Below are 15,201 nucleotides of genomic sequence, written 5' to 3'. Positions count from 1 at the left end.
TTTGGTTCAGTTTGTTCATTTTTGGTCTCGTATTGTTACTTTAGTGACTTTAGGGGTCATTTTGCATGTTTTTATGGCTATTTTATTATTCAGTTCATTTTTTGTCTCATATTATTATCATAGTAGAGGCTCATGGGTAACGTGGTTCTGAGGCAGCCAGGAGCAGAGGCTCATGGGTAACGTGGTTCTGCGGCAGCCAGGAGCAGAGGCTCATTGGTAACGTGGTTCTTAGACAGCCAGGAGCAGAGAATCATGGGTAACATGGTTCTGAATCAGCCATGAGCAGAGGGTCATGTTTAACGTGGGTCTTAGGCAGCCAGGAGAAGAGGCTCATGGGTAACGTGGTCCTCTGTTTCCAGTCTTTATGCTAAGCTAGGCTAACAGTTCTAACCTCTTTCCAGTCTTTATGCTAAGCTAGGATAGCTGTTTTCCTCTGTTTCCAGTCTTTATGCTAAGCTAGGCTAACAGTTCTAACCTGTTTTGTCTTTCTGCTAACCTAGGCTAACAGTTCAAACCTGTTGTGTCTTTCTGCTAACCTAGGCTAACAGTTCCCACCTGTTGCCAGCCTTTGTGCGAAGGTAAGCTAACAGTTCCCACCTATTTCCAGTCTTTGCTAAACTAGGCTAACAGTTCTAACCTGTTTCCAGCCTTTGTGCAAAGCTAAGCTAACAGTTCCCACCTGTTTCCAGTCTTTGCTAAACTAGGCTAACAGTTCTAACCTGTTTCCAGTCTTTGTGCTAAGCTAAGCTACCTTGGAGACTATTTGTCTGTGAGTAAAACGTGTACATAAGCACAAATAGAAATTTCATGTTAGAAGTTTGTCATAATTTGTCAAGTAGTTGAAATATGTCATACAGTGTTGTTAGAAAGCCCTCATATTTTGATCATGATGTTGTATGGGTTGCGTTATAGTTGTATTTCCTCCCTTGTTGAGCTAATCGGATGTTTGTGTTTTTTTACGTAATGTCCTTGAACGCACCTCGTGTGTGACGTAGCTTTTCTCCATGTTGCAGCACAGTTGTTAGCTAGTTCTCTCCTGTGCACATGTCTGAACTGGATGCATGTTGCATTTTTTTCTTCCTTAACCTGCTGTGTGTAAATGATGAAGGTGAGTGGTCATGTGTTCCACCAGTAGAGCATGATTATGCACTGTTTAGTGTTACTTGTTGATCGTTTAGCGACACTTTACAGGACGGACGTTAGCTTAGCAATTAGCCCACCATGTTGTCTGTCCGAGCGGGTTTGGCTACATTGCTACCGTCATGTGATTGAAATGCTGAGCCATGCATAATATTTTGCCCTTCGTTATTGTGTTTATGTGCATTTGTGTTACTGTTTCATAGTATAATTATTATTGTGGTTACATTTATGCTGAATGTCTTACTGATTCAGTATTCCTGTTTGTGATGTTTCAGAACCACAGCTAGCCACAGTTATCCACAAGTAGCCACAGTTGTCTACCAGTGCAGCACAGAGTTATCTGCAACAACAATAAACATCATTAACCTGGAAAGTCTGGCTGCCGTGTTCACTCAACTCAACTCAACTCAACTCAACTCAGACCGACAAATTCTTCAATGGAAACTCTATGGTAAACTAAATGTGAGAAATCTATAAAAATACTGATCAGGTCTCCTTCTTTAAATCAAAATACCATTACTTACATTCAATAAAAACAATTTAAACCACAAAACAGATGGTAAAACCAAACTAACACAATCATTTATACACATAGAAACAAAAATGTACTGCACCAAACATTTCCTACCAAATTCATGTGACAGCAATCCTACAAATCTGAATAACAACTTTATCTACTACCCAACCACACTTACTATCATATTATTCATGATTGCCACAAACAATTTATTAGAAACAACAACCGCTAACTAACATCCAAACAAATTTCATAAGCACTATATATATTGCAAACATATAATACCTGTAAACCATTTGTATGAATATGTTCTATTTGCACACAATTGCATCCCTCTGATAACATGCACACAATCTCTACCATAACCCAATAAAATCCCTTCACATAACTTTATCATTTTTGGCATAAATAAAAGTGTAACTGGCACACTTACAATTTCATACTCTAAACATGGACTATGAAAAACAACACCACTGCAACACAGACTTCATACCACACAACAAACTCAAAAAGATTTTCCTATACTTTTATGTCATTACCACTAAAACTGTCTTTCATATTAAAACTTTCCACAATCTAACCATTTAACATCATTACCTAATTTCAAACACTAAACTAATTTTGTTCTTTTCTACAAACAACTAATCTGCAGTACAATTAATACCACTATTTAATTGACAAACAAGGCCTCTTCCCATCACACTCAAAAGTGTTCCTACAAGAATCACATACAATGTTCCACATCTAATCCTGCTTTTGAAACATAAACTTGATCAAAAATTATTTTACTTATGGGGTGCCTGAAACTCCTACAACAAACACAAACAAACCAAAAAAAAAAAAGAAACTCCTACAACAACCATTTGAGAACTAGCAATGCAAACATTATCAGTGAAACATAGAGCAGAAAATATACCTCCTTTATCAATTAATATCTCCAATTTAATTACATAATAATGCACAGCATTTCACAGACAATCTTCTTCTCTGTTCGCAGTTGCCTGCTAATCTTGATTTGGAAGTAGAGGCTCGAGGAAATGGACAAGGAATACTAGAGGTATTATCACGATACATAAGAATGGACTTGTAGAATGTTGTAGAATGACATGAATGGAGTATGGGGTTACTAACCAAGACTGACCTCATTCGAGTCTCACTTTCATGGCGTGCTGAAACCGCAACAATCCATTCTAAATGTATTTCAGAAATATCACAAAGACCTTGCCGCTAAGGGCTTTGTTTATGAGTACAATACTTATACGCTACTGTCTGCTTTTCCTCTTATGTTTGTTTGTTGTTTTCTCCTCTGTGCCTCTTACATGTGGTTTTCTTTCCAGTACAGGGAAAGACGACCACGGGTTGTGACCTATTACAATCAGCTGCATGAGGTGGAAGAGAAAATGCCCCGCAAGCACTTTGATCTCGACGTCACTTTTGAAGGATCCAGCGGTAGATCAAATTCTCACACTATATCACATATTTTACACGACGTCCTTCAGACGGGTGACAAATTAAAGCAAATGCACTTTAACAAAAAAAAAAAAAAAACAAAGCATTTTGACTGCTGACCTGAGTAAATTTAGTAAATTGAATTTATAAAACACTCGCGTACAATCTCTTAAAATACATACGTTTTGCATACATCACAATGCAAGGACTGTGTGTGCTCATCTTCAGGGACTTTTTGTTCGTATTATTTTTGTTAAGATCAAATGAATACATGATTGTTAAGATCAAAATAACACGTTGGAGCATAATTACATCAAATACACTATTACATACGCTCTAGCCCACCATATAATATATACAGCTGTACATTAATTAATGCTTTGCTGCTGTCCCGGACCAGAAAAGCCTCCAGCAGATGTAGAAAAGTCAGACAAGATCAAGTAGTTGTTGTTGTTGTTGTTATACGTGTACACGACTGTGCAAAATGTTAGATCGGCAGCAATATCGACTACCTTATTACAAATTGCAGGGCACAGTTTCACAGCTTTGGGTAGTTCAAAATATCTTGTGCCAGTTCCTCTGTGGACTGACACTCTGTACATTATCTGATAGGTACTTTATTCATTCCCTTAGGGAGATTCAAGGTATGCATGAGCTCACGTGTTACATAGAAGATAGAGGGCCACTGTGCGAATGAGCATGCAACAGACATCCCAAATCTGCCTAAAATGCTGGTATTTACAGAGGTGAGCTTAAAAAACTGTTAATATTTACAATAAAGTGCAAATTGGTGTTATTTGCAATAAAAATAGAGCATGATAAGAGTTCATAATACAATAAATATAGCATTTGAAGTACAAACGATGTCAGAGCTCTGTGGAAGAACATCTGTTGGTCTGCTGCTGCAGGTACATCTGTTAGTCTGCTGCTGCAGGTAGTTCTTCATGGATTCTTGGTGTGCCTCAGTAAAGACTGATTCCTCTGGTTTTTCTTTCAGACTCATTTTAAAATGCTGCTGCTCACATGCTCAAAGACTTTAATCTGATCAGTGACTGATTGTACGTTATGCCTTTACATGAACAATGTGACAGCAGCTGATTATAGTCCTATAGTCATCGTGCCCTTTGTCAGCGCTGTTCTTTTTCTCATTCACAGCAGGGCTCTAGGACCCGGAGACGTCAGGATGGTGGTTCTTGATATCAGTCTACCAACTGGATTCACCCCAGAAAACTCTGACCTGGAGATGGTAATCACCTTCTAGTGCTAGTGCAGAAAAATCTGAAAGCTTGTGTCAATGGTGTATTTAAGTGTCTTTAAAATGAATGTAGTATTTTAAATAAAAGTTTGTAAAAAGTTTACTACATCATGATAATGACCTTCTAATGGATGAGACATGAATGATCGCATGTTTAGGGCGGCGGCGTTGCTAACTAGCTAACAGCTGACTCTGTTTATGTGTGTGTCCAGCTGTCCAATTCAGTGCATCGTTACATCAGTAACTTCCAGATTGTAGACAACCTGAGTGACAGAGGCTCCCTGATCATTCACCTGTTCAAAGTAACATCACTGTATTTATAATTGTTATTCTATGTCATATCATTTTATGTTATTCATATGCTTTTCTTTTTTTCCAAGAAGCAGGTTTCTCAATGCTCAGTAAATAAGTCTTTATGACCACAGTCAACAATCTGAGGCAGTTTTAGGCTATTACACAAAACCGGCTTATTGGTACCAAAGCCACGGTTCAGAACTCAGACTTGCTAAATCGGTGTTGGTGTAGTGCAGTGTAGGGCTGCAGCCAGAGTACTGACGATAGTTAGCAAGAGAGATCATATTTCTCCTATGCTGGTTTCTCTTCATTGGCTTCCTGTGAAATGTAGAATAGAATTCAAAATCCTTCTTCTGACATATAAAGCTCTTAACAACCAATCTCCATCGTATCTTAAAGACCTGATAGTACCATATTATCCTAGCAGAACTCTTCGCTCTCAGACTGCAGGCTTACTCGGAGAAGCGACCTGTAACTTCTCTCTAAAAGTAGAATGTGAGGCGGAGCCTTCAGTTATCAGCTCCTCTCCTGTGGAACCAGCTCCCAGTTTGGGTTCCGGAGGCGGACACCCTCTCTAATTTTAAGACCAGGCTTAAAACCTTCCTTTTTGACAAATCTTATAGTTAGGACTGACTGGGGGACCCTGAGGGGGTCAGCTGGAGTCTTCCTCTTGGACGTCCCTCAGTTCTGCCCCTAGTTCTGCTGCTACAGGCCTAGGCTGCTGGAGGACCTCTCTGGATGCACTGAGCCCTTCTCTATCTACCATTATATTTAATATACAGTATATATACCATTATTGCATTACACTCACTCTGTTTCTCCCTGTGTCCTTTCTCCGAGTGTCCCTGATCCCAGAGCTGGATGCTTCAGATCTGTGGTGGTTCTCCCACCAACTGGCCTAATCTCCATCTGTGGGATGCTGCTGCTGCTGACCTTCCTCCAGCCCACTGCTTCCAGCTGCCCATTTCCATCAATCTACTCTGCATCACCCTCACTATACTTGATTTGCTCGTCTACATATTTTTGAATTTACCACCAGCTATATATGTAGTATATTTAATGCCAGAGCCATACACCGTAGCAGTAAACTATAATCAGTTTCCAGCCCAGAGGGATATATGCGCAGATTTTTTTAAATACCATGTAGAAGACTATATACAGGAAGATGAGGTATCAGTTCTTGCACATAGATATACAACAGTCCTTTATTACTCCCCAGGTTAGGGGAAATTTCCAGTGTTAGAGCAGCAAAAATCTTTCAGAGCAGCACTAACTACAGTTTGCTACAGTAAAGATAATAATTATAATAACAAGAATATATACAAGAATGAAAAATGAATAAATACAGTATTACTACACTATAAGTGACATCAGCATAAAGTGGCTTGTGGAATACATGTAATTGTAAAAGTGCAGAAAATGCCAGCCGTGCAAGGAGTTGTGGAGATTTTCTCAAAACAGGTGAGTCCTGTGAATATGACCAAAATATGAGGGTTAGGGTTAGGGTTAGGGTTAGGGTTAGGGTTAGGGTTAGGGGTTAGGGGTTAGGGTTAGGGTTAGGGTTAGGGTTAGGGGTTAGGGTTAGGGTTAGGGTTAGGGTTAGGGGGTTAGGGTTAGGGTTAGGGTTAGGGTTAGGGGGTTAGGGTTAGGGTTAGGGTTAGGGTTAGGGGGTTAGGGTTAGGGTTAGGGTTAGGGTTAGGGTTAGGGTTAGGGTTAGGGTTAGGGGTTAGGGTTAGGGTTAGGGGGTTAGGGGTTAGGGTTAGGGTTAGGGTTAGGGTTAGGGTTAGGGGTTAGGGTTAGGGTTAGGGTTAGGGTTAGGGTTAGGGTTAGGGTTAGGGTTAGGGTTAGGGTTAGGGTTGGGTTAGGGTTTGGGTTTGAGGTTAGGGGTTCCTACTTTAATTGCACAGGCCTGCTAACTAGGAATTAAGGTAGAAGATAGTGCATGTGTGTCTGCATGCCTATTGGGATGTAGTTTATGTATGGCTGTAGTAGTGGTGAAAGTAGTGGCGTGATTGTAGTAGTAACTTATGTGAAGTAATGATTATTAAGAAATGTGTATGTTGTGTGTGTGTGTGTGTGTGGGGGGGGGGGGGGGGGGGGTGTTTTTTTTGTTCTTTGTAAGTCCATATTTTTAGGGTTAAGGTTAGGATTAAAGGTTAGGAGTAGAGGTTAGGGTTGAATATAGGATTCGGGTTAGGGTTAGGGATAAAGGTTAGGGTTAGATTTAGGTAAAAGGTACAGGGTTAGGGTTAGGGGTTGGGATTTAGGGTTAGGATCATAAGTTTAGTTGACTGCACCAGTTATTAAAGATCTGTTTGGCTGTGGATCGGGTCCAATGGATGTTATCTCGTTCTGTGAAAAAAGTATCATGTGGAATTTCTGTTAGAATAGAATATTGTGTTGCCATGGTATTATTGATTAGTTTGAGATTGCTTTGTTGTGTTGGAGTAAGTTTGGATGAGTAATTTATGATTGGGAAGTAAATGTCTGCATTAGGGAAAACCATCTCTGCTGTCCTGAAAAGTGTTTTAAGTTGTTTAATGGAAGTTTGTTTTGCATCCTGGTCCTTGTTGTTGATTCCAATGGAAAAGACAACTATTTGAACTGATGGGTCTGGTGGAGTTTTTTTGCAGATCTCTTGAAAATGATAGCTGTTAGCTCCCGGATAGCTATCCAGTTGGACCTGTGGGTAGTTATGTGGGGGAATTCTGTTAATATTAGAGTCTCCTAAAATGAGAATTGGTTTAGTGGCTTTGAATGACCAGGCTGCAATTTTCCTGTTAGAACCAACCAAATGATAGTTGGGTCTGTATTTGCCAGGAGGAGAAGAAAGCAGTGGTACTGTTCTGGAGGGAGAGTAGAAGTCAGTCTGAAGGGCGTGAGATGTAGTAGCTGTGCTCAAGGGGTTAGAGTCCAGGTTCCGTTCTACAGTCTCCAGAGAGGGGAAAAATTTGAAATTTTGTGCGAGTGAGGGGGTACAGGGAGTGTCAGGAATTAGCTCTGGTAGAGTAGTTGAATCTGAAGGGGAAGTAGAATTAAGCAGAGTGAAGGGGGCATTCTGATTCAAGGGGCTAGACTTAGCGCCAGCATCAGGGGGAGAGGGAAGAACATGAATTTGCTCTGTGACAGAAGATGGGGTTGCATTAGTCAGAGGGGGGAGGTTGGTAAAAGTAGTAGTAGTAATGTCAGGTCTGTAAGTAGATAGAGTACCACCTTCTTGGTCTCCTGAATGTAAATCAGATGACAAAATGGAAGGAGGTGGAAATACATTATCTGTATTAAGCGTATGTGATGCCTGGTAGGTCTGCTGTGGAAGCGGAGGCCCACCAGATGGAATTTTTAAGGAGGGCTCAGGTTGGGTTTCGCTAGTGGCACGAGTAGCCTTTAGCTGCCCACTCATCATGTCTGCCTCTCCTAATAGTGGAGTTTTGTCTTTAGGTGGGATCCGCTGCCCAGCCTGGCCAAACCGGAATTCGGCATCACCTGTTTGGGATGATTGAGAAGAGGTGAAAATATTATCAGAAGTGACCACAGAAACATTCGAGTGACTATTCAGAGTGAGAGTGTGTAAGTTGGAAATTTCACTTGGTCTTCTACAGGGAGGGATAATTTGGGCCTCCACCGTAATAGTCCGTTTAGTGCTCAAAGGTGTAGGGGATATATGTTGAGCAGGATAAATGGGGGATATCTGTGGGGTAGAAAGGTCATTTTGTATTTCCTGATTTGGTAAGGGATCCCAAAAAATTCTTTTGGTTCTTTGTGGTAGAGGTGTTGAAGAGGTTGGTTCGACAGAAGTCTGTTTAGCCTGTGTAGTTGTCTGGTCGTCCTCCATGTTTGGTCCTGTTTGTACCAGGGAGTGTGGAATATATTTTTTTATTGTATAAATTGGTTGTTTAGTGTCACTTAGGTCTTGTTTGGGGTCTGTTAGAATATTTTGTTGAGTTTCCTGAAGAGGGCTTGTTTGTATAGTCCTAGTTACTTTCGTCACGGTGGTTGTTTGTGGGAATAAGTGTGGGCCTAACGGCTCAGGCAAAGGTGGAAATAAATCCTCGTCCGGTAGTTCAGGAATAACCGGAAGTGAGTTTTCCAGCTTGTTTCTAGTCCTGGAACGGGGTGGATACGTGTTATTTTTATTTAAAGTTGTTATTTCTTTCTGGTCCATCTTCAAAATGTGATGGACCTTTGTTAGTGTATCTTCTGTTAGTCTAGTTCCGTATCGTTTGCCAGCCCAGCCAGTAGCTATCTGTAAGGCCAATTTATTTTGAAGAGCAGTTGTAGTGAAAGTAGATATAGTTTGACTATAGTGCTCATGTAATATTTCCATGTTTGTTTGCATCCAGTGTGTTGTGTTAATTTGTATTTTCTTCTTTGTGTCTTCTGTTGGCGTGGATGGTTTAATGAAATCTGTTAATTTATTTACTTGTCTTGTCATGCCCAATGGAAAATTGCCTGTGGCCAATGCTTTATCCACCGTGTTTTTATGGTGTACTGCCTGTATTAATTTGAAATATTGTTTGCTTATATTCCTAGTCGTTTCATCTGGAGGCCCTGAAAGTGTTTGATAATGTTGCATGAATTGTTGTCCGTGTGGGTTTAATGGTGTATGGTAATGTTGTGTATAGTGTCTCTTGCGTTGTCTAATGGTTGTTATATTCGTGTTAATATTCATCAAAGGTTGTGGTGTGTGATTATGTCTAGTGGGGTTGTGAAGAGCATCATTTTCCGGCCTGCTCCTGTGCACGGTCCTGCCTTGTGACCAAAAATGGTGTATCATTTAGGTGTTGGTGCTCTTACCTGAGGGAATTGGTCCAAATAATATCAGAAAGTAGGCCTGGTCGGTTGAGATTTTCCACTGGATGTCTGTCCGGTGTTGGGCAATCAGTTGTCCAAGTCAGATAGTTGCAAGATGGATCCTGATCTTCTCCTGGAGAACAGTAATCCTGTAGCAAAGACTTTCTGGAAAGTTTTTAGTTTAGAAAGCAATGTCTTTCAATGCGCCATGTCCTCCTCCCGGCTGGCAGAGCCCTCCACCAATGATAGAAACTAACTTTATTAAGTAATTTGAGTTAAAAAACAATCCAATAAAAAGCAATTCACTTGCAAAGTAGAAATATTCTACAGGCTAGATGACGTGCAAAAGAGCAAAAACCTGTTCCCTGACGTTTCGCAGGGTTGCTGCTTCCTCAGAGGGATAGTGTGGAAAAGATGCTGCTGTGTTTTAAATAACAGTTGAGGGAGGTAATTAGCAGACCTGCCCCAAGTGTCAAATAAACCAATGAGAGGGGTTCTGTCTAAATTGGTTGGCTGTGGTTGGTTGATAGTTTTTTTCAAATTTGAATTTTGGAGGGAAATTCTGTGTAGTGTTCTGATAGGTCAATGGTGAGAGGCGTGTCCCAATTCGGGAGGGAAAGTAAGTGATTGGTGCAGATATGTCAAGGTCCACTGATGTGGAGTTCCCAAAGGGGATTGATTATACAAGGATTGCCATGGTCTAATGGATAGAGCCATGGCCCTTCACCTGGGAGGGCAGGGTTCGATTCCCCCAACATCAACTTTTGGTAAAGATGTAAAAGAGTGTCTAAAGTCAACTTGATCTCAGAGTGGGTAAATTAAATGTGATAGTGGTGTTTTTGGACTAAGTTTTTAGAGGAAAATCGTGTAGTATTCTACTCGGCCCATAGGGAGGGATATGTTCTAGAAGTGGTTTTGTATATTGAGTGGATGATTATGGATTACTGAGGGAGTTTGCTAATAGAATATGTCTAGTCTAGTGGACAGAGCCGTGGCCCCTCACCTGGGAGAGCAGGGTTCAAACCCTGCGCCGCCAATTTTGCAAGGGTGCCATGGGATGGCCACCGGAAGCTAGATCTCAAAATGGAGTCCTGGAATAGGTGTCTACTATTGGTTAGAAAGGTACATCAGTATTTAGTTTCAATCCAGATATCAGTAAATTCTTAATAGAATGAGTTGAAATTCAGGACACGCCTCATGCTCATGAATAGAGCTAGTGTATGTGTGTTTGTGATGGTTATGTAGTGTATGTGTCTGTATGGATGTGAGGATACCTATATGCGCCTGTCATGGGTTAGTAATGTATGTGTATATGTGCAACTGCGGTGTTATGTGGTGGAAAGATATGTAAGGTGTGTGTACTACTGTAGCCGTAGATGCGTGCGCGGCTGCACATAAAAACATACGCACATGCATACACACATGCACATATACACACCCCCACATACACATGTATGTGTGTGTGTAAAAAGAAGACTACCATATTTTTATAGAAGATCGTTTTTGGTTATAAAACCAGGTTAGCGGCACGGGCTGGGTTTAGGGTTGGGTTAGGTTTGGGTTTGAGGTTAGGGGTTCCTACTTTAATTGCACAGGCCTGCTAACTAGGAATTAAGGTAGAAGATAGTGCATGTGTGTCTGCATGCCTATTGGGATGTAGTTTATGTATGGCTGTAGTAGTGGTGAAAGTAGTGGCGTGATTGTAGTAGTAACTTATGTGAAGTAATGATTATTAAGAAATGTGTATGTTGTGTGTGTGTGTGTGTGTGGGGGGGGGGGGGGGGGGGGGGGGGGGGGGGAGTTTTTTTTGTTCTTTGTAAGTCCATATTTTTAGGGTTAAGGTTAGGATTAAAGGTTAGGAGTAGAGGTTAGGGTTGAATATAGGATTCGGGTTAGGGTTAGGGATAAAGGTTAGGGTTAGATTTAGGTAAAAGGTACAGGGTTAGGGTTAGGGGTTGGGATTTAGGGTTAGGATCATAAGTTTAGTTGACTGCACCAGTTATTAAAGATCTGTTTGGCTGTGGATCGGGTCCAATGGATGTTATCTCGTTCTGTGAAAAAAGTATCATGTGGAATTTCTGTTAGAATAGAATATTGTGTTGCCATGGTATTATTGATTAGTTTGAGATTGCTTTGTTGTGTTGGAGTAAGTTTGGATGAGTAATTTATGATTGGGAAGTAAATGTCTGCATTAGGGAAAACCATCTCTGCTGTCCTGAAAAGTGTTTTAAGTTGTTTAATGGAAGTTTGTTTTGCATCCTGGTCCTTGTTGTTGATTCCAATGGAAAAGACAACTATTTGAACTGATGGGTCTGGTGGAGTTTTTTTGCAGATCTCTTGAAAATGATAGCTGTTAGCTCCCGGATAGCTATCCAGTTGGACCTGTGGGTAGTTATGTGGGGGAATTCTGTTAATATTAGAGTCTCCTAAAATGAGAATTGGTTTAGTGGCTTTGAATGACCAGGCTGCAATTTTCCTGTTAGAACCAACCAAATGATAGTTGGGTCTGTATTTGCCAGGAGGAGAAGAAAGCAGTGGTACTGTTCTGGAGGGAGAGTAGAAGTCAGTCTGAAGGGCGTGAGATGTAGTAGCTGTGCTCAAGGGGTTAGAGTCCAGGTTCCGTTCTACAGTCTCCAGAGAGGGGAAAAATTTGAAATTTTGTGCGAGTGAGGGGGTACAGGGAGTGTCAGGAATTAGCTCTGGTAGAGTAGTTGAATCTGAAGGGGAAGTAGAATTAAGCAGAGTGAAGGGGGCATTCTGATTCAAGGGGCTAGACTTAGCGCCAGCATCAGGGGGAGAGGGAAGAACATGAATTTGCTCTGTGACAGAAGATGGGGTTGCATTAGTCAGAGGGGGGAGGTTGGTAAAAGTAGTAGTAGTAATGTCAGGTCTGTAAGTAGATAGAGTACCACCTTCTTGGTCTCCTGAATGTAAATCAGATGACAAAATGGAAGGAGGTGGAAATACATTATCTGTATTAAGCGTATGTGATGCCTGGTAGGTCTGCTGTGGAAGCGGAGGCCCACCAGATGGAATTTTTAAGGAGGGCTCAGGTTGGGTTTCGCTAGTGGCACGAGTAGCCTTTAGCTGCCCACTCATCATGTCTGCCTCTCCTAATAGTGGAGTTTTGTCTTTAGGTGGGATCCGCTGCCCAGCCTGGCCAAACCGGAATTCGGCATCACCTGTTTGGGATGATTGAGAAGAGGTGAAAATATTATCAGAAGTGACCACAGAAACATTCGAGTGACTATTCAGAGTGAGAGTGTGTAAGTTGGAAATTTCACTTGGTCTTCTACAGGGAGGGATAATTTGGGCCTCCACCGTAATAGTCCGTTTAGTGCTCAAAGGTGTAGGGGATATATGTTGAGCAGGATAAATGGGGGATATCTGTGGGGTAGAAAGGTCATTTTGTATTTCCTGATTTGGTAAGGGATCCCAAAAAATTCTTTTGGTTCTTTGTGGTAGAGGTGTTGAAGAGGTTGGTTCGACAGAAGTCTGTTTAGCCTGTGTAGTTGTCTGGTCGTCCTCCATGTTTGGTCCTGTTTGTACCAGGGAGTGTGGAATATATTTTTTTATTGTATAAATTGGTTGTTTAGTGTCACTTAGGTCTTGTTTGGGGTCTGTTAGAATATTTTGTTGAGTTTCCTGAAGAGGGCTTGTTTGTATAGTCCTAGTTACTTTCGTCACGGTGGTTGTTTGTGGGAATAAGTGTGGGCCTAACGGCTCAGGCAAAGGTGGAAATAAATCCTCGTCCGGTAGTTCAGGAATAACCGGAAGTGAGTTTTCCAGCTTGTTTCTAGTCCTGGAACGGGGTGGATACGTGTTATTTTTATTTAAAGTTGTTATTTCTTTCTGGTCCATCTTCAAAATGTGATGGACCTTTGTTAGTGTATCTTCTGTTAGTCTAGTTCCGTATCGTTTGCCAGCCCAGCCAGTAGCTATCTGTAAGGCCAATTTATTTTGAAGAGCAGTTGTAGTGAAAGTAGATATAGTTTGACTATAGTGCTCATGTAATATTTCCATGTTTGTTTGCATCCAGTGTGTTGTGTTAATTTGTATTTTCTTCTTTGTGTCTTCTGTTGGCGTGGATGGTTTAATGAAATCTGTTAATTTATTTACTTGTCTTGTCATGCCCAATGGAAAATTGCCTGTGGCCAATGCTTTATCCACCGTGTTTTTATGGTGTACTGCCTGTATTAATTTGAAATATTGTTTGCTTATATTCCTAGTCGTTTCATCTGGAGGCCCTGAGAGTGTTTGATAATGTTGCATGAATTGTTGTCCGTGTGGGTTTAATGGTGTATGGTAATGTTGTGTATAGTGTCTCTTGCGTTGTCTAATGGTTGTTATATTCGTGTTAATATTCATCAAAGGTTGTGGTGTGTGATTATGTCTAGTGGGGTTGTGAAGAGCATCATTTTCCGGCCTGCTCCTGTGCACGGTCCTGCCTTGTGACCAAAAATGGTGTATCATTTAGGTGTTGGTGCTCTTACCTGAGGGAATTGGTCCAAATAATATCAGAAAGTAGGCCTGGTCGGTTGAGATTTTCCACTGGATGTCTGTCCGGTGTTGGGCAATCAGTTGTCCAAGTCAGATAGTTGCAAGATGGATCCTGATCTTCTCCTGGAGAACAGTAATCCTGTAGCAAAGACTTTCTGGAAAGTTTTTAGTTTAGAAAGCAATGTCTTTCAATGCGCCATGTCCTCCTCCCGGCTGGCAGAGCCCTCCACCAATGATAGAAACTAACTTTATTAAGTAATTTGAGTTAAAAAACAATCCAATAAAAAGCAATTCACTTGCAAAGTAGAAATATTCTACAGGCTAGATGACGTGCAAAAGAGCAAAAACCTGTTCCCTGACGTTTCGCAGGGTTGCTGCTTCCTCAGAGGGATAGTGTGGAAAAGATGCTGCTGTGTTTTAAATAACAGTTGAGGGAGGTAATTAGCAGACCTGCCCCAAGTGTCAAATAAACCAATGAGAGGGGTTCTGTCTAAATTGGTTGGCTGTGGTTGGTTGATAGTTTTTTTTCAAATTTGAATTTTGGAGGGAAATTCTGTGTAGTGTTCTGATAGGTCAATGGTGAGAGGCGTGTCCCAATTCGGGAGGGAAAGTAAGTGATTGGTGCAGATATGTCAAGGTCCACTGATGTGGAGTTCCCAAAGGGGATTGATTATACAAGGATTGCCATGGTCTAATGGATAGAGCCATGGCCCTTCACCTGGGAGGGCAGGGTTCGATTCCCCCAACATCAACTTTTGGTAAAGATGTAAAAGAGTGTCTAAAGTCAACTTGATCTCAGAGTGGGTAAATTAAATGTGATAGTGGTGTTTTTGGACTAAGTTTTTAGAGGAAAATCGTGTAGTATTCTACTCGGCCCATAGGGAGGGATATGTTCTAGAAGTGGTTTTGTATATTGAGTGGATGATTATGGATTACTGAGGGAGTTTGCTAATAGAATATGTCTAGTCTAGTGGACAGAGCCGTGGCCCCTCACCTGGGAGAGCAGGGTTCAAACCCTGCGCCGCCAATTTTGCAAGGGTGCCATGGGATGGCCACCGGAAGCTAGATCTCAAAATGGAGTCCTGGAATAGGTGTCTACTATTGGTTAGAAAGGTACATCAGTATTTAGTTTCAATCCAGATATCAGTAAATTCTTAATAGAATGAGTTGAAATTCAGGACACGCCTCATGCTCATGAATAGAGCTAGTGTATGTGTGTTTGTGATGGTTATGTAGTGTATGTGTCTGTATGGAT

At 41.2% G+C, this 15,201-nt stretch overlaps 1 long non-coding RNA gene across 3 annotated transcripts; it reads left to right on the top strand.

Moving 5' to 3' along the window:
* The first annotated feature begins 313 nt into the window (after nucleotides 1–313).
* LOC129350613 (uncharacterized) lies at nucleotides 314–5,759 on the top strand. 3 transcript variants are annotated; one of them, XR_008604074.1, is made up of 6 exons: nucleotides 316–1,591; nucleotides 2,655–2,714; nucleotides 3,000–3,852; nucleotides 4,262–4,352; nucleotides 4,574–4,663; nucleotides 5,496–5,759. It is a non-coding gene; the product is annotated as an uncharacterized LOC129350613 (long non-coding RNA). The 3 variants fall into 3 exon arrangements; XR_008604075.1 differs by having other exon boundaries at nucleotides 314–1,591; nucleotides 2,995–3,106; nucleotides 4,262–4,663; XR_008604073.1 differs by having other exon boundaries at nucleotides 317–1,591; nucleotides 2,995–3,852; nucleotides 4,262–4,663.
* Nucleotides 5,760–15,201: the final 9,442 nt, after the last annotated feature.

The sequence above is a fragment of the Amphiprion ocellaris genome, chromosome 15 (assembly GCF_022539595.1).
Source record: "Amphiprion ocellaris isolate individual 3 ecotype Okinawa chromosome 15, ASM2253959v1, whole genome shotgun sequence".
NCBI lineage: Eukaryota > Metazoa > Chordata > Actinopteri > Pomacentridae > Amphiprion > Amphiprion ocellaris.
Note: the sequence above shows the minus strand (reverse complement) of the source record. Positions and strands in the feature narration are given on the sequence as shown.